Raw genomic sequence first — 22,500 nt, 5'->3', positions numbered from 1 at the left:
GGGACCAAAACAGTAAACCAGTAAATAGAAATAACAGTTTGTTTCTTCATGCAGTATTTGAAAGTCACTGGGATAAGGGACTAGGATATAATCTTATGATATAATCTCTCTTTTGTTTTGGCAGTATTGGGGATGTAAAATGGGGGTGCTTTATCTTTGAACTACTTCACCAGGTCCCCTGCACCCCACTTTACCTCCTGAGTAGCTGGGATGGCAGGAATGGGCCACCATGCCCGGCTATGGTATGTTTTCAAAATAGTGTCTTGGGCTGGGGTTGTGGCTCAGCGGTAGAGTGCTGGCCTAGCACATGTGAGGCCCTGGGCTCGATCCTTAGCACCTCATAAAAATAAACAATAGAATAAATGTATTGTGTTCAACTACAACAAAAACATAAATATTTTTTAAAAAATACCAGTATCTCATTAGAAATAGATTCACACAGGAAGTGCAGATGTTTCTAACTGCTCAAACTTTTTTTTTTTTTTTGTACCAGGACTGAATTCAGGAGTGCTTAGACACTGAGTCACATCCCTAGTCTTATTTATTTATTTATTTATTTATTTATTTATTGACAGGTTCTCATAAATTGTTTAGGGCCTTGCTAAATTGCTGAGGCTGGCTTTGGACCTGGGATCCCTCTTCCTCAGCCTTTCAAGCTACTGGGATTACAGGTGTACAACATTATGTCTGGCTAACTACTCAGACTTTTGAAGAGGACTAATTCTTCTATGTGTGTGTGTGTGGGGGGGCGGGTATTGGAGATTGAATCCAGAGGCCTGCAACCACTAAGAATGTAGCCCTGTTTATCTTTATTTCTGAAAATTTTTATTTTGTTCTTTTTAGTTATACATGACAGTAGAATGTATTTTGATGTATTATATATACATGGAGTATAACTTCCCTTTTTTGTGGTTGTACATGATGTGGAGTTGCACTGGTCATGTATTCAGATATGAATATAGAAAAGTTATGTCCGGTTCATTCTACTGTCTTTCCCATTCCCATCCTATTTCCCCTTCCCCTCACTCTGCTCTGTCCTATCCAGTGAACACCCCACTACCACTCATTGTGAGTCAGCATCTGCATATCAGAGAGAACATTTGGCCTTTGGTTTTGGGGGAGTTTATTTCACTCAGCATGATAGTCTCCAGTTCCATCTCTTTACCGGTAAATGCCAGAATTTCATTCTTCTTTATGGCTGAGTAACATTCCATTGTGAATGTGTACCACAAGCCTCCATTTTAAGCAACACCTGCAGGTGCTGCCAAAACTCATATATCCAGTTTTCATTCTTATTTGAGCTTCTCAACTTGTCTAGGCGGCTATTTTCCCACCCCTCAGTGTCCCCTAACACCAGGGGAGGGGTGACTTTTAGACAGCACCCCACTACTATCAGCCACAGTCTCCAAGGGTAGGTCAGCCCTGCTCTGTCCTGAGTCTGTAGCTGGGAGCACAGGCTTGGCAGAGCTCAAACTTCTCCTTCCTCACTCTGAGTGTGTGCTCTGAGCACAGTGTCGGTCTGCAGGCTATGCCACTGGTCTGTAGACATGCCTCAAAACATGTCTCATTCGCAAAAGGAGCAGAGACGTGTACAAACAAGACAGAATTCTGAGACCACGTTGAAGAAACTTAATAAATCATGTTCAAAATGTCGGTCATATTTTCGTTTTTATTCCCAAGAAGAACAGTTTCTATTTACTTAGGAAGCTAGAACAGGGTTCTAAAATATCCCTATTATTTGTTTCCCTATTATTTAAGGCTTTAAATTAATATGCCATCATGTAGTATATTAATATGCAATTACATAATATAGCTGTACCAAGATGCAAAGGGCATCTCTCGGAGGACTGTTTGGCACATGGCCTCACAAGAAGCATAATAGTTTAACTATAATTTTAAAATGTGGGAAAAACCTATTAGGGTAGCTTTGTTACATGAACATTAATTTATACATCATCATTAACTAACGTCCATGCAGTATTCTGCTCTCTTTGGTTTTCCCCTAACTTCCTTTTCCTGTTCCAGGACCCTGTTCAGAATACATTCAGTCATATGTCTCTGTAGGTTCTTTTGGCTGGGGCAGACTCTCAGACTTGCCTTGGTTTGGGTGATCTTGACAGGTTTGAAGGGTATAGTCAGGGATTTTGAGATCTGCTGGTGTGATGCTGCAGGAATTGGTTTTGAAGTCTGTATGTTCCTGCATAGGCATTTAACTCCTAAATCTCTCTTCTTCCTACATACTTATTTATTCAATATTTTATTTCACCATCAAGGAACCATAGATGGTTATTTTCTAGTTGGGGTAATTTCAACACTATTCTAGGTATTTTAATTTTCGCAAATTTTTTATTTTAGAGTTGCTCGGGCTGTTTCCGCTTTGGCCACCGAAGGCGTGTTCGACTGCTTTCCCGGAGGCTGCAGCCGTGGCCGAGGGCAGGTCCTGGGAACCGCTGGCTGTGGGGCCGCAGGGAGGCCTGGTGACGGGGAAGCGCTGCTGCCCCGTCCCTCTGTCCTGACCTCGGGGCGCCTTTGAGGAGCCCGGCTGGTGGGAGAGTCTCACCGTCGGCTCTCGGCGGGCGAGTGGGTCCGCGGGCGGCCCGTCTGACGAGGGGACGGCGCTGCCCCGGGCAAGTCGACGACCCAGCTCGGCTTTGCAGACGGCGGCCTTTCTCGAGGTGGAGCTGGGTACCAGGACACAAAAGGCTTCGCTTGGGGTCTCAACGCCCTGTTCCCGGGACTGGGTGGCACGCGGCCTCAAGGGAAGTTCCCTGCAGGAGATTAAGATCCCCACACCGCGCCCCCGCAGGAGGAGCGTGCGCCCCGACGGGGGGCAGGGCGGCGGACCTGGGCAGCGCGGCCCCGTCCAGCAGTGCGCGGCGGGCGGCCGAGGGGACCCGGGAAGGCGGGCGGGCACGGCCCCAGGTCGGTTCCCAGAGCCGGTCTGTTCCGGGTTTTGCACCGGGAGCCCCGGAGGGGGGAGGAGCGCCACTGCGGCTGGCGGCGGAAACCCGGGCGCGTCTCTGGACCGGGACCGAGAGGAAGGCGCCGTCAGCGAGGAGACGGGTGCCATCCGGCAGGAGCACGGCGAGCGCAGACGGGCGGTTCCATGGTGTAATGGTTAGCACTCTGGACTCTGAATCCAGCGATCCGAGTTCAAATCTCGGTGGAACCTGGCGTGGCTTTTCTTTTGGGGGACGATCGGCGGGAACCTACGGTTCACAGGAGCCATAAGAGGGCACAGGCTCTGCGTGGACCCCAAGACTAGACTACCTGCTTAGTTTGAGCTCAGGAGACCTTTCCTCCTACCTGGGAGAGGGCACAGCCTCTGCGCGGACCCCGAGGACGGCCTGCTTGCTTGGAGCTCAGGGGACCTTTCCTCCTACCTGGGAGATGTTCTGCTGCTGAACAATTTTGAATTGAAGAGCTTCCTTTGATTTCTTTATAAAATGTAGTGACTTCACTTCATGCAGGAGCGAAAGCATCTAAAAGGTATGAGAGGGAAGAGTTTTTCATAGTTTTCCATATATCTGTTTGCCTAGAGAGAGTGAGTCATTTTACGAAGCCGCATAGATATAAAACCCAGATTGATAGGTAGGTCACCACTAATTCCTTGTGCAGCAAAATCACCACTAATTCCTTGTGCTACTAGACTTTGCTTTGCAAATTCATGTCTGGTGTATCTAGTGAAGGAGCCTAGAAGAAAATAAAGGAAAAAGAGAAGCCATGTGATTGCAATTTGTGTTCCATTTCAACGCCTACCATTTCTATCACTGTTGTCTAGAATATTAAAAAAAAAGCCAATATTTAGAGGGAAATTCACTTCCGTTTCTTTGAACTATACTTGAAGAACACCTATCAGCCCTGGTTGCCATGACTAGTTTCTATTTTCTACTACTTCTTTCCTAGGTCTGATATCTTTCCAAGGGTAACCTCTGAAGTTTTAGATCTGTCATGTGAGCCACCTGCCACCTATAGCCATTACCATCTTGTAACCCTATGCATTCATTGGAGGAAGCCAAGTGCTGGAACAAGGGCTGGCTAACCCATGGCCTGTGGATTCCATGTCATCTTTATAGATTCTTCTTTTAAGGTCAGTGTCCTGGCCCAAAGAGAGATGACAGCTGATTTTCTTGAGTATTAGGGAGAAATACAATGCTCACCAATTGAGTGATCCCTCAGGCTACTTGAGAGAAAAGCTAGAATCCACTATTAACTACCTTTGCCACCTCATTTCTATGAGAAATTTGGGTAAGGTTACATTTGCTGAGGCCCCTAAGTTATCAGAGACTTTCTTCACTTTCTCATTCCTCAAGGAAAGAGCACTGTACATGAAACAGCATGAACTAGGGGCTGTTCTAACACTAATATTCAGTATTTTGAGCATTTGAATATTTTTCTTAGCCTTTTCCTCGTTCTAAAATGAGGATGGTAGTACTTTACAGAACAATGCCATAGAAATGAGGTTATGCACATGCTATCGAGTTATTCTACCTGGTAAATCACCATGCCAGGCTATTCCCTGTTTTTGTAAAACACTAACAACTAATGAAGTCAATCTAGAAATTAAAGGGGAATGAGTGATTAACCCCAAAAAAACAAACCTAAAAAAATTAAAACATAGTTTGCTGAGGATCTTCATAGTGAAGAAATGTGACAAAATGCTGATGTGTCTTTTCATTATAATTTTTGTGTGTGTGCCTTTATACTTGGGACAGTTTCAGGAAATCCCAGTGCCAGTACATGAGAAGTGGTCTCCAGGTAGTGCCATAGCCAGACAGATCCAGGACTCACCAAGTTACAGGAATATAGGGTCAGAGTGTCTTTTGGACAGCTGCTTGATGGGAGGAACCCTGCACCCCAGGGATGGAGGAAGGAATTTTTGTGCCAAAGCCAACTGGAACCTCCTACATCAGTTGAGAAACAGTTCAGGCATGAGTGGCTGGCAAAACACACAGCTGACTCTCAATCCCTTTGGTATCCCACAGGGTTTGGAATGTGTGCTGGGGCCACTTGGTGGGCAAGGCAGTTACAATTGACATGGCTGTGGTCATGTCATGCTGGATCTCTGTTACCATAAATAAGTGGCAGCCAGCCTCCGACCCATGGTGAGCACCATCCTCAGTAGCCATAGGCTAGGTGGGAGTTCTGTTAGACCACGACACAAGAAAAGACCACTGACTCCAATTAAAATCAAATTAAAGCAAGCTTATTATTTTGACTGGCCGGGCTGCCTTTCCCATCAAAATTGTGGGAGCCGAGGACAACAGCAAAGCTTCCTTGCAGCCCAGCTTTATAGCCCAAAAAGTTACACAAAAGGGGGGTTACAGATAACAAAACTCTGAGGAGCATAACACATGTTAGTTTACATTTTTGCTGGGCCCAACATCAGAATTTATGAAGGTCGTTAGAGCCTCAGAGAGGGTTGTTGTTTGGCCAGGGAAGGCCAGGATTTATGAGGCGTCACTAAGGTTTAGGAAAGGGTTGTTATCTGGTCAGGGAATGTTAGAGTCTGTAAACAAGTCAAAATAACACCTAGGATTTTGCCAGGGGAATGTTAGAGTTAGTAAACAAGTCTGGATGGTGCCTGGCAAAATGCCAGAGGGAGTGGTTTGAGAAGTAACAAAAGCGAGCCATTAAGTGTGGAGATTCCTGATTGGTTGACTGATGTATCTAGTTTATGCTAATTAGATAAGCTGTGTGGAATGTATAAATACTGCTCCTGTCCTGCAATAAAGGGCTCCCACTCCTGCTATATCAAAGTACACAAGTTGTTCGTCACCCCCCCCCTCCCCCGTTATTTTGCTGCAGCCGGACTGCGGCAAGGGAAAACCGCGCATGGGTGAATTCAAGGCACGGGCAGGCATTCCAAGCAGCTTTACAACATCAACCTATGGCCAGCTACACAGACATCCTAATGTTTTTACAGAAAACAGAAATGAATCCTTCATAACTTGTGACAAGCTGGCTTCTGATCTAAAGAGAGAATTAGGCTAGGTATATCAGTTCCAGCACATGGAAAGGTCAGGAGGATGAAGACCTGATCAGAGTGTGAAGAAACCAGTGCAGATAAAGTCCAGTGCCTGACCCAGAACTCAACAGAGATCCTGGAAAGGATCAGTGTTGGCGGAATGGATCTGAAGTTTGTCCAACAGGCTCCTGCTAGGACTCCCAAAGGAGTTGATTGGCACTGCCTCCTGAAACTCTTTCACTTCTTGTTTTCTATCCTAGTCATTAGTGGTGTGCAATTTTAGTCGCTGGACTTATCCTTTTCTTGATTGTGGGTAACACACCTCTGTTGGAGTGCAGGTTTATTACCTCGTGAAGGATGACTGATTGCTGCGTTAGTGAAGGTCAGGAGTCCCCAGGCAGTGCCCAGGCCACTTGCCGCAGCCCGGCTGGCTGCAGCAAAATAACGGGGGGGGGGGGGTGATGAATGACTTGTGTAGATTGATACAGCAGGAGTGCAGGAAATATGACTGTACAAATAACTCATCTCCATCTTGTAAACTGGGAGACCAAAGGTGCACCTACACCTGGAGCTTCCTCAAGCCTGGCCTGGAGATTCTCCTCTCTCAGAGGGTCCTCACAGCTCACATTTGGTGCATTGTAAGGAGACATGGTGTGGCTCTAGTAGAATGCTTAGACCAGAGTGTAGACTATCACCTCAGTTCCCTTTTCAGGCTTGCTGAGATCTCCTCTAAGAAGCCCTTCACTGGTGAGATCCTCCCTTTCTGCTCGAGGAAAGAGCTAGCAAGTGGGAGGGTCATACTGGGCAACACAAGTTCTCGGCCATAATGAGTATCCTGAAAACTTTCTTCACTAGGTTTATTGTAATTGGTTCTCCATTTGAATTTATTTATGATGGTATGTGCTTTGGTAAGAGTAGCTGGGAGAGAGAGAGAGAGAGAGAGAGAGAGAGAGAGAGAGAGAGAGAGAGAGAGAGAGAGAGAACCAATGATTCTTAAGATATGTAAGGAAAAAATAAAGGATCAATTGGTCACCTACTTTATTGAGACTTGTAGATGGTGCCAAGAGTGTAAAAGAGTTTAAGGAAAACCTTTAATAAAGGAATTAGCAAATTAGTGGCATACACAGGGGATAGTAGCCAGAGTCAAACCTTGCTCATCCTGCCGCGATGAGGATGTGCCCAAACCGGTGTAGCAACTCCAGGGTTTTCGTTGTATTTTGCATTTGGGAAGAGACACACTACACTGAAGGGATCTGGTGTTTAATCTATAACTGAGCCAGCACTGGGCTAGGGGAGAAAGATTCTAACAACAACAACTCTGGATGGTTGCACCTACTACCCCACTCGTGGTTACAAAACCAGGACCTTAAACTAGGTGTGTCTCCAGCCAATAAGTCAACGGACTGACGTAGTCGGCAGGATTCGAACCTGCGCGGGGAGACCCCAATGGATTTCTAGTCCATCGCCTTAACCACTCGGCCACGACTACGTGGGGAGCGCGTTGCTCACTGGGGTAAGTAACTGCACGGACTTCAGCCTCCCTCGGAAGGCTGGATTTCCCCACCACCTGGTGCCTGTCCACCTGTGCACGATGAACGCCACCTGTTCGGGCAAGTTGACAGCAAGGCAGCCTCAGAACTGGGAAGGTCCCAAACTCTGGTGGCCTGACGGGAGGAGACCAAACAGGAGACCTTCCCAGAAAAGGAGCTTCCTGGGGTCGATTTTGGTGGGCTCGGGTCGGCTGGCCCCTGGAAACGCTCGGACACTGGTGCAAGAGCTGCCCTTCGTCTGCCCACGGAGCGCCCTGCTTCAATGGGTAAAATTCCATTCCCCGGCCGTCGGAGCCCGGCACTGTCTGCACCGCGGCGCGACCCTTCCCAATGAACCGCTTCTCCCCGGGCTTCAGTAACAGCCCCGGCTTCTCCAGATCGCGGGCGATGTCACTATTGCCCCGTTTAATTCCCACTTAATAGTTTTTTAGACGCCAACAACGCAAGACCACTTTGCTGGGAGGGAGACGGGAGGATGGGGCTGCGATTTGGGCAAACGGGATTCGCGTCCTACCAGGCGCGCGGCGCCCGTCGTGCGCCCTGGGGACCCGCGTCCGTCCGCGCGCTCTTCTCCGCGCTCCAGGCCTACGCGCTCCGATTCCAGCAGCGACCCCAGAAACACCGGCACTTCCACTGGCTTCTCTTTAGTTTCCACTCAGGAGGGGGAAGTGACAAGAGAACTCCTGGCCAGAGAATGAGAGGGCGGAGCAGGGCGTCCGGGAGCCGCTTAGGATCGCCCCAAACCCCACCGCGAGCCCCTCACGCCCTGCGGCGGACCCTCTCCTTGCTCCGCTTGATGAAGTCGCCGTCGGATTTCAGACTGTCTCACAAAACCCACGTCCTTCGTCCCCTCCTTCCGCCCCTCCCGATCTCTGGGTAAATACGTGTATAAAGTCTGGAGTGTGAAGTTTCACCTGCTATTTGTAGTTCCTTTCCACACTACTGAGGCCTCTGTGGTTCAGCTGGGTAAAATTCAGTGCTTGAAACATTAGATTCAAATTCCCAAACCACCAGTCCTGTTTCCGAGACAGCTCCGAGCTGGTGTGCCGGAAAGCCTTCGCACAAGGAGCAGGCGTGCTCACCCGGAGGAGGGCTGGAGGTGGGGGGCGTCTGTCCCGACTCTGCAAGTGAAGTCATCAGCGAGACAGTGGCTGTTAGAGTCTGTAAACAAGTCAAAATAACACCTGGCATTTTGCCAGGGGAATGTTAGAGTTCCTAAAGAAGTCTGGATGGTGCCTGGCAAAATGCCAGAGGGAGTGGTTTGAGAAGTAACACCCGCGAGCCATTAAGTGTGGAGATTCCTGATTGGTTGACTGATGTATCTAGTTTATGTTAATTAGATAAGCTGTGTGGAATGTATAAATACTGCTCCTGTCCTGCAATAAACGGCTCCTACTCCTGCACTCCTGCTGTATCAATCTACACAAGTCATTCGTCACCCCCCCCCCCCCCGTTATTTTGCTGCAGCCAGCCGGGCTGCGGCAAGTGGCCTGGGCACTGCCTGGGGACTCCTGACCTTCACTAACGCAGCAATCAGTCATCCTTCACGAGGTAATAAACCTGCACTCCAACAGAGGTGTGTTACCCACAATCAAGAAAAGGATAAGTCCAGCGACTAAAATTGCACACCACTAATGACTAGGATAGAAAACAAGAAGTGAAAGGCCTGTCAGTCTGGCTTCCATGGTCTCCAACAGCACTTGTGAATCCCCTGACTCAGTGTCCACAATTGTCAGTTTATTATAAAAGACACATGGAAATTATTTACATGATGAAAGATCTCAGAACTTCAGTGGAATGGGCAGCTTCATAGGATGTCATTTCAACAGCGATTTGTTTCAGTCTACATACTTTCCAAGAATGTCACCATCTCTAAATAAGAAATAATCCTTGTCATCTACAACTACTTTGGTGCCTCCATCCTCTGGGAGAAGAACTTTTATCTCCAACTTTCACACTAACTGGCTGAATCTTTCCTTTCCTTTAGAGCCTGGTCCCACAGCTACTACTGTTGCTTGCAATACTTTTCCTTGAGATTTTTCTGGAAGCATAATGCCTCCTTTGGTTACAGTTTCGGCTGCACTCCTTTCGACCAATACTCAGTCAAAAAGTGGAAGAAACTTTCTAAATGCTTGTCCGGCCATGACTTGCCCCGCGGCCGCCGAGACCCACAGTCGGGCCCTAGATGTCGTCTAACTCTTTTAATAGGTTGGTCTCGCATAAGCCCAATTCATCTCCCCCCCCCCCAAAAAAAAAAAAAAACATACTCGGCACTATGCCAGGAAAGAAGCCTTTCCTGGGGAGGGCTGTGCCCACTCCTGGGTCTGTGTCTGTCTCTGCTGTTTGAGGACTGAGCAGGCACCTGTCTACCTAAAGCAAACTGCTCCAAGGCTTTCCTGAGCCACACTGCTGACAGAATGGCCAACCTGTCCTTTGCTTTTCCTTTCCTATTTCCATCTTCTGAGAACAAATAGGAATCACTTCAAGGATCTGGATGTACAAGTTGCTTCTTGTATATTGAAAAACACTTTTTTTCCCCCAATCAACACCTTCAAGTCTTATTTACCTAAAGTTACAGATTTCAATGTTATTTGTGCCTTTCCCTTTGCTTCTGCCTTTATGCTCTCAGTGATACTCTGTTTCTTCAGACTCTCCACGTTTTGCTACACTTATTGCCGCAGTCCGGCTGCAGCAAAATAACCTGGGGGGGTGACGAATAACTTGTGTACTTGATACAGCAGGAGTAGGAGCCGTTTATTGCAGGACAGGAGCAGTATTTATACATTCCACACAGCTTATCTAATTAGCATAAACTAGATACATCAGTCAACCAATAAGGAATCTCTACACTTAATGGCTCGCTTTTGTTACTTCTCAAACCACTCCCTCTGGCATTTTGCTAGGCACCATCCAGACTTGTTTACGAACTCTAACATTCCCCTGGCAAAATGCCAGGTGTTATTTTGACTTGTTTACAGACTCTAACATTTCCCCCTTTTGTTTAATTTAAATAACGACCATAGTGGTTTTTACAAAAACACCATAAATAACCTGTTACTAACAGAAAGGAAGGATACAAAATGTCACAATACCAAGCCATTCCATGGCTCCATGTAAGAAGCCCTTGGAAAAATTTTACCAGCAATGACACCATTTGCAAAGATAGATTAACTCACAGTCCAGGTAAATCACAGTCCAGGTAAGTTCTGCAGGCAGCTAGCTTAAATCACAGTCCAGGTAAGTTCTGCAGGCAGCTAGCTTAAATCACAGTCCAGGTAAGTTCTGCAGGCAGCTAGCTTGATCCGAAGTCTCGTCCGGTTCTCAGCTGAAATCTCAGTCCGGTTCTCAGCAACACTGGGAATTCTTCCACCTTGGTCTTTACCGGCACTGGGACGAAGGCAGGAACTCCGGATGGCTAAAGAAAATCCTGTAGCATTCTACTAAGAAAACAACCTTCTGAACAATTTAGTACATTATATCAAGGTTTTTTTGCATTTGAAATAAGCATTAATAGTGCTCATTACTCATTAGCTTCCAGGTGTGGGAGAACCATTGTAGTTACTGGTCTTGGAAATGACCAAACATCAGGGACACCAGTAGTGTCTTCTGCGGCTGTAGCGTCCCGGGTAGCCCCAGATGGCCCTGGGGAGAGTCCCGGACTCAAACTGCTACTGGGCACAGGGAGCAAGAGCCTGCGAGACTGTGCCTCCAAGTCAGGTCTAGATTTGGGCTCTCAGCAGTGGAAGAGCCGGCTGCCGCCGTTTGGAAAGCCCTTGCTGCTCCATGACCAGCTCGCGCATGTGGCAGCCGCAGCGCCGATTCATGCAGCGCCGATTCATGCACCCTCCGGTAACGAAAAGTATTCAGTAATAGCCTTTTGCTGCAACTTTTTTCCTGATAATCCTTTTTCCTCTGATAATCTTTCTTCTTCTGAACTTTCTGTTTCTTTCTGACTAGAGTTCCTGGGCTTCTATCAACACATGCCCTAACTATTCTTGGTTCCACTGGGGTGCCTTCTTCCCTTAGTAATTTACTTAACACCCCTTCCATATTTTCATCACAAAGACAATACAATACACTGAGACAAAACAAGACACAAACATACTGTATCAATCTTCTCCATTTTCTCGAAATGGTCATTTTTCCTCTCGCCCTATCTGCCTAGGGACGAGCAGATTTGCTCCCGTCCTATCTATGGACGGGCAGCTTTTTTTCGTCACTTACCCCCGAGTGTCCCAGGGCTCCCCGTAACGGGCCACCATCTGCCGCAGTCCGGCTGCAGCAAAATAACCTGGGGGGGTGACGAATAACTTGTGTACTTGATACAGCAGGAGTAGGAGCCGTTTATTGCAGGACAGGAGCAGTATTTATACATTCCACACAGCTTATCTAATTAGCATAAACTAGATACATCAGTCAACCAATAAGGAATCTCTACACTTAATGGCTCGCTTTTGTTACTTCTCAAACCACTCCCTCTGGCATTTTGCTAGGCACCATCCAGACTTGTTTATGAACTCTAACATTCCCCTGGCAAAATGCCAGGTGTTATTTTGACTTGTTTACAGACTCTAACAACTTATTTGCATGTTTATAGAGTATCTCTCCTAGTGGACACTAGAGCCCGAGGCAGGGGAAATGCTCTGTGCCTTGCCTAACACTGCCCCAGCACTCGAGTGCATGGGTCAGTCCATTCAGAGTGAGTTTTTTGACATCATGAACTGTAGGAAACAGATTAACCAGGTTAGTTCCACTCTGTAATGGTTAGCACCATGGGCTCTGGATCCAGTGAGTTCAAATAAATTGTTTCTTTCTCAGCTTTATTGCCTGTTTTAGTTTAGTTTTGGTTTTGTCTACCTAAACCATACTAGCAAACTTCATCCCTGACATGTTTATAAATGACTGTGAAAGGATTCAGGCATCTACATACTATATGATAAGGAAGGGAAAAAAGGGTCAAAAGTAAATATTTTGGGGGCTGGGGTTTTGGCTCGGTGGTAGAGCACTTGCCCAACATGTGTGAGGCACTGGGTTCACTCCTCAGCACCACATAAAAATAAATAAATAAAATAAAGATCCATTGGCCACTAAAAAAAAATTTAAGAAAAATATTTTTTAAAATTTTTAAGTAAACACTTTTAATTAAAATAGGCTAAAAAAGAATAAAATGTCCAGAAATGAATTTAACAACAGAAGTATAAACTTATACTCTGAAACACTGATAAAAGAAATTGATGAAAATTGAAATGAAGGAAGACATCCCATGTTCATGGAGCTGGAGACTTGATATTGTTAAGATGGCACTATTCCTGGGGCTGGGGTTGTGGCTCAGTGGTAGACTGCTCACCTAGTATGAATGAGACACTAGGTTTGATCCTCAGCACCACATAAAAAATAAAATAAAGATGTAGCATCCACCTAAAAATTAAAAAAATAAAAAGATGACAATATTCCTCAAATTTAACTTTAAATTTAACGTAAAATGATCATAGTTTCAGCAAATTTTTGGTAGAAGTTATCAAGTTGTTTAAGAAAATTATTTGGAATTTCAAGAAACCAGAATAGCAAGAACAACTAAAAAGAAAGAAAAAAACTAAGAAGACTCACACTTCCAAATCTCAAAATTAATGTCAAAACAATAGTCAAGAACACATGGCACTAGGAAAAGGATGAACACGTAGCTTCATGGAAGAGAGTTGAGAGTTCAGAAATCAAGCCATGAGCCTATGGTGGACCGAGTTTTGACAAGGTTCCAAGATCCCTGTGGCAGAAAGAATAAACTCTTCAACAAGTTGACAAAATTGAGTAACCACTAGTTAACAAAGAAATTGGCCTTACCTAACACCTTTTACAAAAACTAATTCAAAATGGTCAGGCAGTAAATGTAATAGCTAATATTCATAAACATAGGGTACATCTTCATGACCTAAGACTTGGTAGCCTTGTTGGAGTTAACACCAAAAGCACAAGAAACAGACGAGAATACATAAAGTCGACTTCATCAAAATTTAACTTTCGTGTTTTAAAAGACACTATCAAGAAAGTGATGGCCCTAAGAATGGAAGAAAACGTGTGGAAATCACATCTGACAAGGGTCTGGCGTCTACAATATACAAAGAGCTCTTACAACTCGACGATAAAAGATAAGTAACCGGCTAAAAATGGGCAAGAGACAGGAAGAGATTTCTCAAAGGAAGATCTACATAGATCAAGGGATTGGTATTGTGAGTCACCTGGGAATTCAAATCAAAGCTACAGCGAAATGTCCCTTCATGTCCACAAAGGCGGTACCCCGTCAGATTGTCATTCAGCCGCAGGTGTCGTGAGGGCATGCAGAAATAGAAACCACCACTTCCCCTCCCGCAGGTGGCATCCGAGTGGAAGACAGTCCCCAGTTTCTCAAACTACTGAATGTACAATCACCGTATGGCCAGCCTTCTCCTCCTAGTACTCCACCGATAGGGAAAACCTGTAGGTGAAAAATCCTCGTAGAGTTCGAGACATACGGAAGCCTGTGTTGTGAACTCTAAGTCTCTCGCGTATCCCAGTGCTTTCTATTCGATTTGTATCCACAGCACACACTGAAACCCTCTGGCATGCCTTTTTTAAGTTTAAAGATGCATATCTACATGACTTTTACTGTTTTCACACCATTAATAGAGAACCACATACTGGGCTGGGTGGTTTCCCTTGAGAGCTCTCTGCGTACTTCCCATCAGCAGGATGATTAGTGTCCTTCAGCTTTGCACCCAGCGGAGGTTCCAGAGGTCACTGTGACCTCTCGGGTGTTTAAAACAGTTGCCGCTGCCTAAGGTTCTGCGGGGGACGCCGAAATGTGGCTCAACCATCTGCACCAGGGGCCGGGACAGGCGACAGCTCGGCTCCTGCAGCCCACGGGGGAGGGGTCCTTCCAGTTCCCGGGATAAAGCGACAAGTAGGGGACAAGTCTGCAAAAACACGCAGACGACCGACCTCTAGAGAGATCTGAAGGTCGAGTTTTGCTGGTGGTCAAGGACTGAACCAGGCCTACAGAGCCACCTCCCCACCCTTCTTTACTTTCTATTTCAAGTCAGGGCCAGGCTCATCTGTCCAGGCTGCCCTGGAGCTTCCCACCCTCGGGCCTCAGCCCCGGGAGCCCCTGGGGTCGAGCGGCGCCCCACCGCCCAGGCTCACGAGGTTTCATCGGTGGAGACGGCGGAGGGCCCCGCGTAGTCGTGGCCGAGTGGTTAAGGCGATGGACTAGAAATCCATTGGGGTCTCCCCGCGCAGGTTCGAATCCTGCCGACTACGAGCCTGGAGTTTTGGAATCGAACCCGGAGAGGAAACCAGAGCATAACCTTCACACCTTCAGCTTTCCCTGTGTGTCACAAGGATGTCCAGGACTGGTGCAAACACAGCAGTGAATATCACTGAAACCCTGGGGACACCACAGTGCCCTACCTGTCCCTGCAGAGGGACACGTGTTTTGTGTGAATAAATTCATAACTTTTGCAAAAAAAAAAAAAAAAAAATCAGAGGAGGGAGCGTAGTGTTTTACATGGTGTAGTGACAACTGGACATCCACAGACAGACCAAAGCACAGGTAGAACCCCCATGGACCAAACCTCATTCCTTACACAAACATCGACTCTACAGTCAGATGAAGTCCTTAGATTTGATACCAAGAGCCCAGTCATTGGAAGGAGAGGTTGATAAATCGGACAACATCGAGATTCAACACCTTTACTCCAAAAAGGTCCTGGTAAGCGCTGAAAGAACACAGGACCGAGTGGGAGACCCTATTTGCAGCCCACACTGTCTGACCGAGAACAGGAAAGGACGCACAATTCTCAGAACTTGACAGCAGACCAGCGCCCAGGTACAAGACGACAGGAGACGCAGATCTCGCTGGCGAGCACCTGGAGGTGGCACAGAGGCACAGCGCAGTGTCCGACATCATCCGCCCACGGGAAAACTCAGGTCCCCACGCCCGACAGCGCCGTGCACCCGGCAGAGCAGCCGGACAGAAGCGTCCCACGCCCCGGGAGCATGGCAAAGAGCGCAGCTGCCGCCCGCGAGGCTCCTTCCCAGCGCGAAGCTACCGTGCGACCCGACCACGGCTCTCTCGGTCACTTGTCCTCGGGACACTGAAACCCGAGTCTCCACGGAACTCTGTGCGTGGTGTTTGCACAGCAGCTTTACCATAATGTCTCGCCGTCGGAAGAGCCCAGATGGAAGGGTTGTTCAGTGACAGCCTGAAGGTCACACTCTGGGACAGCCATGCCACCGACTGTCGCTCAGCAGTGTGAAGGAAGGTCACCACGGGCACAGGCGACACTGGGTGAGTCACGGGAATCGGGAGAAGCCGGGACACGGTCCGTTTTTAGGGCTCCGTCTAAATCGCTTTCTGGGGATGTCGAGGCCTGCAGCGAGGCGGCTCCTGCTCTCCGCGTCGGGGACGGCGGAGGAGGAGCGCGGGACGGTACAGGGGCCCGGGGCGGAGGGGCACCAGGAGGGCTGGCCGGACAGACCGACGGCGGACAGTCTCTAAAGGGCTGGCGTCCGTCCGGTGAACCACGAGGGGGCCTCAGCGTGTCCACCCGCTCCTGCGGACAGAACTTCCGACTTGGCAACTCGTGAAGGACTGCGGACTGCGCGGGGTAGTAAGGCGAGAATGACGTGGTGTGGGCTGGGAAGGACCGCGCGGAGCTGGGAGCGGAGGGAACGCGGCAGGAAGCCGTCGAATTGAGTGGCGAAGCGTTGGACGGGGGAGCGATGATTAGGAGAACTCCTGCCGGCGCTCCCCGTGAGCAGAGTGGCGCAGCGGAAGCGTGCTGGGCCCATAACCCAGAGGTCGATGGATCGAAACCATCCTCTGCTAGTTACCTTTTAACTCTCCATTTCTCCTCCTCCCTGGAAGGCTGGCTGCGGGTACTACCACAGGAACTCCAGTGGCTCCGCTAATCTACCCCACGGAGAAGATCAAGGCCTTGCAGGTTTTATGAAGGGGGTTCTTTTCCAACAGTTTGGAGCACAGTTCTTCTGTGAGACCACAGCTCTGAACTCCTCTCTGGCAGCTCTCTTAAGGCTCCTGCAGGCTCCAGGCAGGATGAGGCCCCTGGTACCAGAAGTACGCGAGCTGAATCAAGGAGTGGCCTTCACTGTCCCACCGAGGGCAAAGGAGATGCAGGAGGGAGGAACAATCCTAGGTTGTCAACCTGAAGGGCTGTCGGGAGAAGCAAGTGGCCTTTACACGACTGAAGAATCACAAATGCAGGATTTGGAACGACCCAGCTAGATTCCAGTGGATTCCACGGCCATGGGGCAAAGATAATTTTGCTGCATTGCAGATTACTGATACTATGAAAGGAGATATTCCCAAATATGCGACTCTCTGTGGCTGCTTGGTAAAAACTTGAGCTGGGTGATTTAATGAACCGTGGCCACTGGTTTAGCAGAGGAAAATGCCACAGTCTCCCACACCTCATAGGAGGTCCTTCACATCTCCTTAGAACAACTTGGTCCATTTACATCTTGGAGAGTGACAGTAGAAAGAATTCCTGACAAGTGGGATTTTAAAAAGCTCACATCAAACAAGGGAGTTGAATCATTCCTACCAGTGGTTTCAAGGAGGTGGGGGGGGGGCATTTAAAGATCACTTATGACCTTAGCTTAAGCTCACAGGAAACTTTAATTCCATCCAACACACTTATGGTGACCACCTTCTAGATAGGACAGGCTCTGGTCCCTTATACATTACCAATATATAAATATGTACAAGCTAGAAAATTGAGTAAGCATTTTACTGCATCTCACATAAATACAGACCAAGAGTATGCACAGAAGAAGTAATTTATGCAGTAGGAATTTAAAAGCCAAAGCTTGCAAAAATTGGAAATACAATTTTCTATCCTTCAGTTTTGAACTGCCCCTCAGACTCAGTTAATGGACTGTGGCCAGTCACAGTTTTGAGCTGTTCTAAGAGAGAATGTAATTTAGAAAGGGAAGGATATTGAGATGAGAAAGAATTCGGATTGAAACTGTCAGCTGATTTAGATTATAATTATGGACCAAATGTACTAGGAGCTCTGAGAAGCTATTCTTTCTACAAAGAGTTTTATCTATCTGTTTGTTTGTTTGTTTTTGTGGTAGGCAAAGTGTTGTGTGATTGCTGCAGAAACAAAAGTGAACAAAGAGCACAGTGCCAGTTCTTTTGTATATTAGTGCCCATTAGGAATATTCTGCAAACGTAAATAAGCCCGCTCAGGGAGAGTTTGGAGAAGTGGCTTGTGGTCAGTAGCGCAGGAGGAGCACAAAGAGGGTGGAATGCACACTAAAAATGAAAACTTCAGTTTCCAGGAAAATGTGGGTCCATCACCTCCCACCTACAGAATCCATGCAAGGGCAGCTTGTGGCCCATTCATTAGAGGAGGTGGTTTATACTGGAAAGCAATAATAGGAAAGAAAGGATTAAGATCAAGTCTGGCAATTAGGGGCATGGCTTCCACGAGGCCTCGAAAATTATTTCTCTAAGTCCGCATCTGTCGGCTTTGGTCTATGAGCCTAAAGTATATCTGGACCCTGCCAGGCAGCACACATGCTCACAAAAAAACTTCCCAGGGTGCAATGGGGGTATATGCAGCCTTGTCACCTAGGCACAGATGCTTGGCCCAATATAGAACAACTGCTAACAGTTAAAGAAGTACTGTTGTTTTTTTTTTTTTTTTTTTTTCTTGTGGTGGTGCTGAGGATTGAACCCAGGGCCTTGTGCATGCGAGGCAAGCACCCTACCAACTGAGCTATGTCCCCAGCCCCAGGAAGTACTTCTTGCATACATATTTTTATGCATTTTCTCAACAACAAAAAGTGCCGGAGTCCGGCTGGCTGCAAAATAACCGGGGGGTGACGAACAACTTGTGTACCTTGATACAGCAGGAGAGGGAGCCGTTTATTGCAGGATAGGAGCAGTATTTATACATTCCACACAGCTTATCTAATTAGCATAAACTAGATACATCAGTCAACCAATCAGGAATCTCCACACTTAATGGCTCGCTTTTGTTACTTCTCAAACTACTCCCTCTGGCATTTTGCCAGGCACCATCCAGACTTGTTTATGAACTCTAACATTCCCCTGGCAAAGGGCCAGGTGTTATTTTTGACTTGTTTACAGACTCTAACAAAAAAGCAGTTGGAAATTCTCCCTTTCAGGGGGCTGGGGATGTGGCTCAAGCGGTAGCGCGCTCGCCTGGCATGCGTGCGGCCCATCCTCAGCACCACATACAAAGATGTTGTGTCCACCACTAAAAAATAAATATTAAAATTCTCTCTCTCTCTTTCTGTCTCTCAAAAAAAAAAATTCTCCCTTCTGCTTCAAGGTCATGAATTAGGTAAGAGATTCTCAACTTTTGTAGAGTTTGCCCTTTTCAAATCAATATCATATATAGATAGATATTTAAAAAATATTTTTTTCACAAAAAGATACCCATGACACAAAACATACAATTGAAAAAGTTATTTTTAAGGAGTTCACAAAAACTGTGTCAGATGGGGGCTGCAGTGGGGGGAGGGAGAGGGAAAGGTGGCTGGCAGGAGATCGCTGCCTTCTGAATGCTCTTCCATGTTGAATAATCTGATTTAACTAGGAGGTTTAAAATCACCAAAATGACTTTAGGCATGAAGCTGCTTTCGAAATAGCAGTACCGCCTTTGAAATGTAGCCATAGGACTCATTAACGGCGGTCTCGTAATCAGGAGGCGTCAAGTGTCCTCGCCTCTGCTGAAGATGCAGTGGAACCAGCTCCTCCAGTTTCTCTCCTGACGGCTCATGGGGTGCAGTTTCCCCACAGTGCACTTTTGAGACCCTAGAATGAAACCCCTGTAGGTCTGGCAGAAGAGAATGAAGCCCAGGTGTTTGGAGCGTGGTTGGAATCTCTACTTAGTTCCTTCTCAAAGCTTGCTGGGAGACCGCTGAGAAAAGGTCCTCGGTGTATGGCCCTTTCCCTTTCTTGCAGAATGCAGACAGAAGCAAGCTCTTAACTCCAAGTATTATGGTCCTGGCTGTGTCAATCACACGGGGCCTCCTGCACCTAAACCAGGGCTGGTTCTTATTCCAGTGAGTTACAGTCCCATCTGGAGTTTGCCCTTTTCTAACCACGACCATCCTGGACCCCAGGACAGGACCACTTGGTGTGGGGACGTGGGTTGGTTCTTTCTTATTGAATTACAAAAAAATTGCTTCCCTTTTTTTTTTTTTTTAACCTGTGTAGTATATAGCCTTTAATGCCCAATTTAGATTGGTCTGGGGATAGTAGCTGAGTCTTGCTTTCTTGTGTTTGATATGGGTTTTCCGGAATCCCCTTTTCTGCGTGGATGAGTACTGCAGGAATGGGGAATGGGACAGAGAGCAGTTCTGCGGAGCCTGTTTTGTTTGTCAAGGAAAGGATGCCTTTCAAATGGGGTGACTGCAGGTAGCAAGAAAGCATCATCATACCTGGGCTTTCCTTGGGGGCTAGGGGAGAGGGTGAGAAAAGTATTGCGAAAAGTAATTACGGTCCAAATACTTTACACATGCACACACGCCAAAAAAAAATTTAAAAAAATAAATGAATAAAAAGCAAACAACAACAAACAAGAAAGCAGGTTGGGGAAGCCCAATGTGTTCTATATCCGTTGTTCTTTCTTATGGGTTATAGGAAGATGGGGGAAGTTTGAAAGGAAACTGATTGAAAACCCGGCGACTGTCTTGTGGGGGAGACTATTAACATAATTATCCTCTCTCCTTCCTACAGGGAAGTAAGAGGGAACGTAGTCGGCAGGACTCGAACCTGCGCGGGGAGACCCCAATGGATTTCTAGTCCATCGCCTTAACCACTCGGCCACGACTACCTGAAACTCACCTGGCTCGTGGTGATAGATAGCTGTGCCAAGCTTTAGCTCTGCCAAAGGCCACATCTACCAGTAGTAACTCGTTTGCTGTCAATGTTTCTTACTGTTGGACATCACAGGATAAATATGTTGCAGCAAGTTCACAAGGAACACTTCACCTTACAGGTGGGAAGGTCCTTATCCTGATTGGCGCCAGTTAGATGAATGCCACACTGTTTTGGCGAGTTAACAAGCAATGCCAACGTCAGTGCCAGGAAGGTTCCTTGTCCTGACGTCCTGACAGGAGGAGACCAAGCAGGAGGCCTTCCTAGAAACCAGGCTTCATAAGGTCGCTTCTGGTGGGGATCGTGAGTCACGCCCAGCACCTGGAAACGCTCTTACACTGGTGAAAGAGGTGCACTTCTGTCTGCGGACGGGAGCGCATTGGTTGAGTGGTTTCTGGAGCTCCCAGAGGATGAACAGAAACACTAACCACAGCCTAGGCCAACACTGCCTGAGCGACACACCAGCCCCTAAATTTTAAACTGTGCATGTGTGTGATCATTGATAGTCTTTTGGAAAATTGACAACCATTTGAGTTAAAGGATATACTATTTTATTTTAAAACTTTGTCTCTTTTTTCTACATATATATGCAGGAGTAAATATGAAGCAGAGGCAAGCTCCCAAACATTAAAAAAATCGAAAACCTGTATTTAAAGACTCATAACTATTGTCTATATCAGCGTTCTTTCAAAGTGATTTTTGAAAGTTACAGTTAAAGTCAACAGGCAAGTATGTGTGGGGAAGAGTCTATTAATTATATCAATGTCTAACTAGCATTGATTATTTGAGAAACAAGTTTAGGTGAATGAACTCACTGTGGAGTATGTTGAACAAGACAGTTGATCAGTCCAAGGGCAACCAGATGCAAATGCCCTGAGCAACAATCAGTAAATAACCAGCTAACCAGTTGCTAATTCATCTGTACAACCTGGATATCAATGACTGGTTCTTACTGTGGAAAAATTAGAAAAACTAATCCATAATCTCACAATCCAGAAACCAGCACAGGCAGCATTTTGGATTCTCCCACAGAATTCCAAATACAAAAATTCTGCATAAGTGCTTCCATCCTGTAAATGGTGCTGACATTTTCCCAGAGTAATTACAATCTCTCAAAGTATTGGTTTTAGTGGTTTGGGTGATGATCTATTAGGCAAGTGGGACAAAAACGTTATATATCACTTTTTATATCAATTTTCACTCTTATAATTAGAATAAGAATAAAGATGCGGGGGAGTACATGTTTTCCTTTGGTTAAGACTGTTCCCTAGAAGAGTGGGTCTCAAGACTCAGAACCACCTTGTTAGGACAGACAGCTGGACACCCTCCCTGCCACCCACTCCAATCTTGTGGATTCCACATCGACTCATGGTGCTCATTCTGCTGATGCTGGGACAGCTCTTAGAGAAGGCTGCTCAGGGACAATGAACTTCAAAACGAACTGCCGTGTCAACGAGGATAAACATTTTAGAAGACAATGAAAGATGCAATAATAGCAAACGCCGTGAGAGTGAGACAAAATTAATATTTGCAACAGAGAGAAGGAAACGTATCCTGTTTACCCTGAAGGAAGACAGGTGGAGGTGACCTTTCCCTCTCAGGCTTTGCCAGCTTCCACCGTGAAGGTCACTTTTCTAAGTGAAAATCTATCTGAAACGACGGGTTTGCGTTCTGGCAAATGCACCGCCCTCGGAAGCCGTGACCTTCTCCCTGACCTTTCCCTGGGGAGGAATCTGTCTCCTCTCGGATACTCCAGAGTCCCCGAAGCAAAGCCTTCCCTACTGACTCAGCTGAGCCCATCTGGCATTCACGTGGTCGTCTTTTGCGCGGTTCCGTGCGGTGCAGGACGAGATGGCTGGAGTCCAGGTCCGTGGAAACCCGGGCTCTGGAGCCTCCCTCGCTCCGCTGCGCTGGCCCGGCCGCGGCCTCCCGGCGAAGGCGCCTTCTCTCGGTCGCTCCGCCCTCCCCACCCTCGCTCCCGTGTGTCGTGAGCGTCCTTGCGGAGGGACAGTCCGCTGGCCGCCGTCCGAGGTTCCCAAGCCCGAGCAGATGTCTGCGCTCCCGGTCCTCCT

At 47.1% G+C, this 22,500-nt stretch overlaps 5 non-coding genes and 1 pseudogene across 5 annotated transcripts; 3 read left to right on the top strand and 3 right to left on the bottom strand.

The window, feature by feature from the left end:
• Positions 1-3,100: 3,100 nt before the first annotated feature.
• Positions 3,101-3,172, top strand: Trnaq-cug (transfer RNA glutamine (anticodon CUG)). Its single transcript has one exon. It is a non-coding gene; the product is annotated as a tRNA-Gln (tRNA).
• Positions 3,173-7,375: 4,203 nt separating this feature from the next.
• Positions 7,376-7,457, bottom strand: Trnas-aga (transfer RNA serine (anticodon AGA)). Its single transcript has one exon. It is a non-coding gene; the product is annotated as a tRNA-Ser (tRNA).
• Positions 7,458-9,256: 1,799 nt separating this feature from the next.
• LOC131424466 (10 kDa heat shock protein, mitochondrial-like) lies at positions 9,257-9,662 on the bottom strand (annotated as a pseudogene).
• A 5,064-nt stretch (positions 9,663-14,726) lies between these two features.
• Positions 14,727-14,808, top strand: Trnas-aga (transfer RNA serine (anticodon AGA)). Its single transcript has one exon. It is a non-coding gene; the product is annotated as a tRNA-Ser (tRNA).
• Positions 14,809-16,306: 1,498 nt separating this feature from the next.
• On the top strand, positions 16,307-16,378 carry Trnam-cau (transfer RNA methionine (anticodon CAU)). Its single transcript has one exon. It is a non-coding gene; the product is annotated as a tRNA-Met (tRNA).
• A 3,924-nt stretch (positions 16,379-20,302) lies between these two features.
• On the bottom strand, positions 20,303-20,384 carry Trnas-aga (transfer RNA serine (anticodon AGA)). The gene has a single exon. It is a non-coding gene; the product is annotated as a tRNA-Ser (tRNA).
• Between the last annotated feature and the right edge of the window lie 2,116 nt (positions 20,385-22,500).

This window comes from Marmota monax, unplaced genomic scaffold (genome assembly GCF_021218885.2).
Source record: "Marmota monax isolate L192 unplaced genomic scaffold, Marmota_monax_Labrador192_F-V1.1 WCK01_AAM20220418_F8-fsc00141, whole genome shotgun sequence".
NCBI lineage: Eukaryota > Metazoa > Chordata > Mammalia > Rodentia > Sciuridae > Marmota > Marmota monax.
The sequence above is the reverse complement of the archived record's forward strand: the minus strand, read 5'-3'. Positions and strand labels throughout refer to the sequence as shown.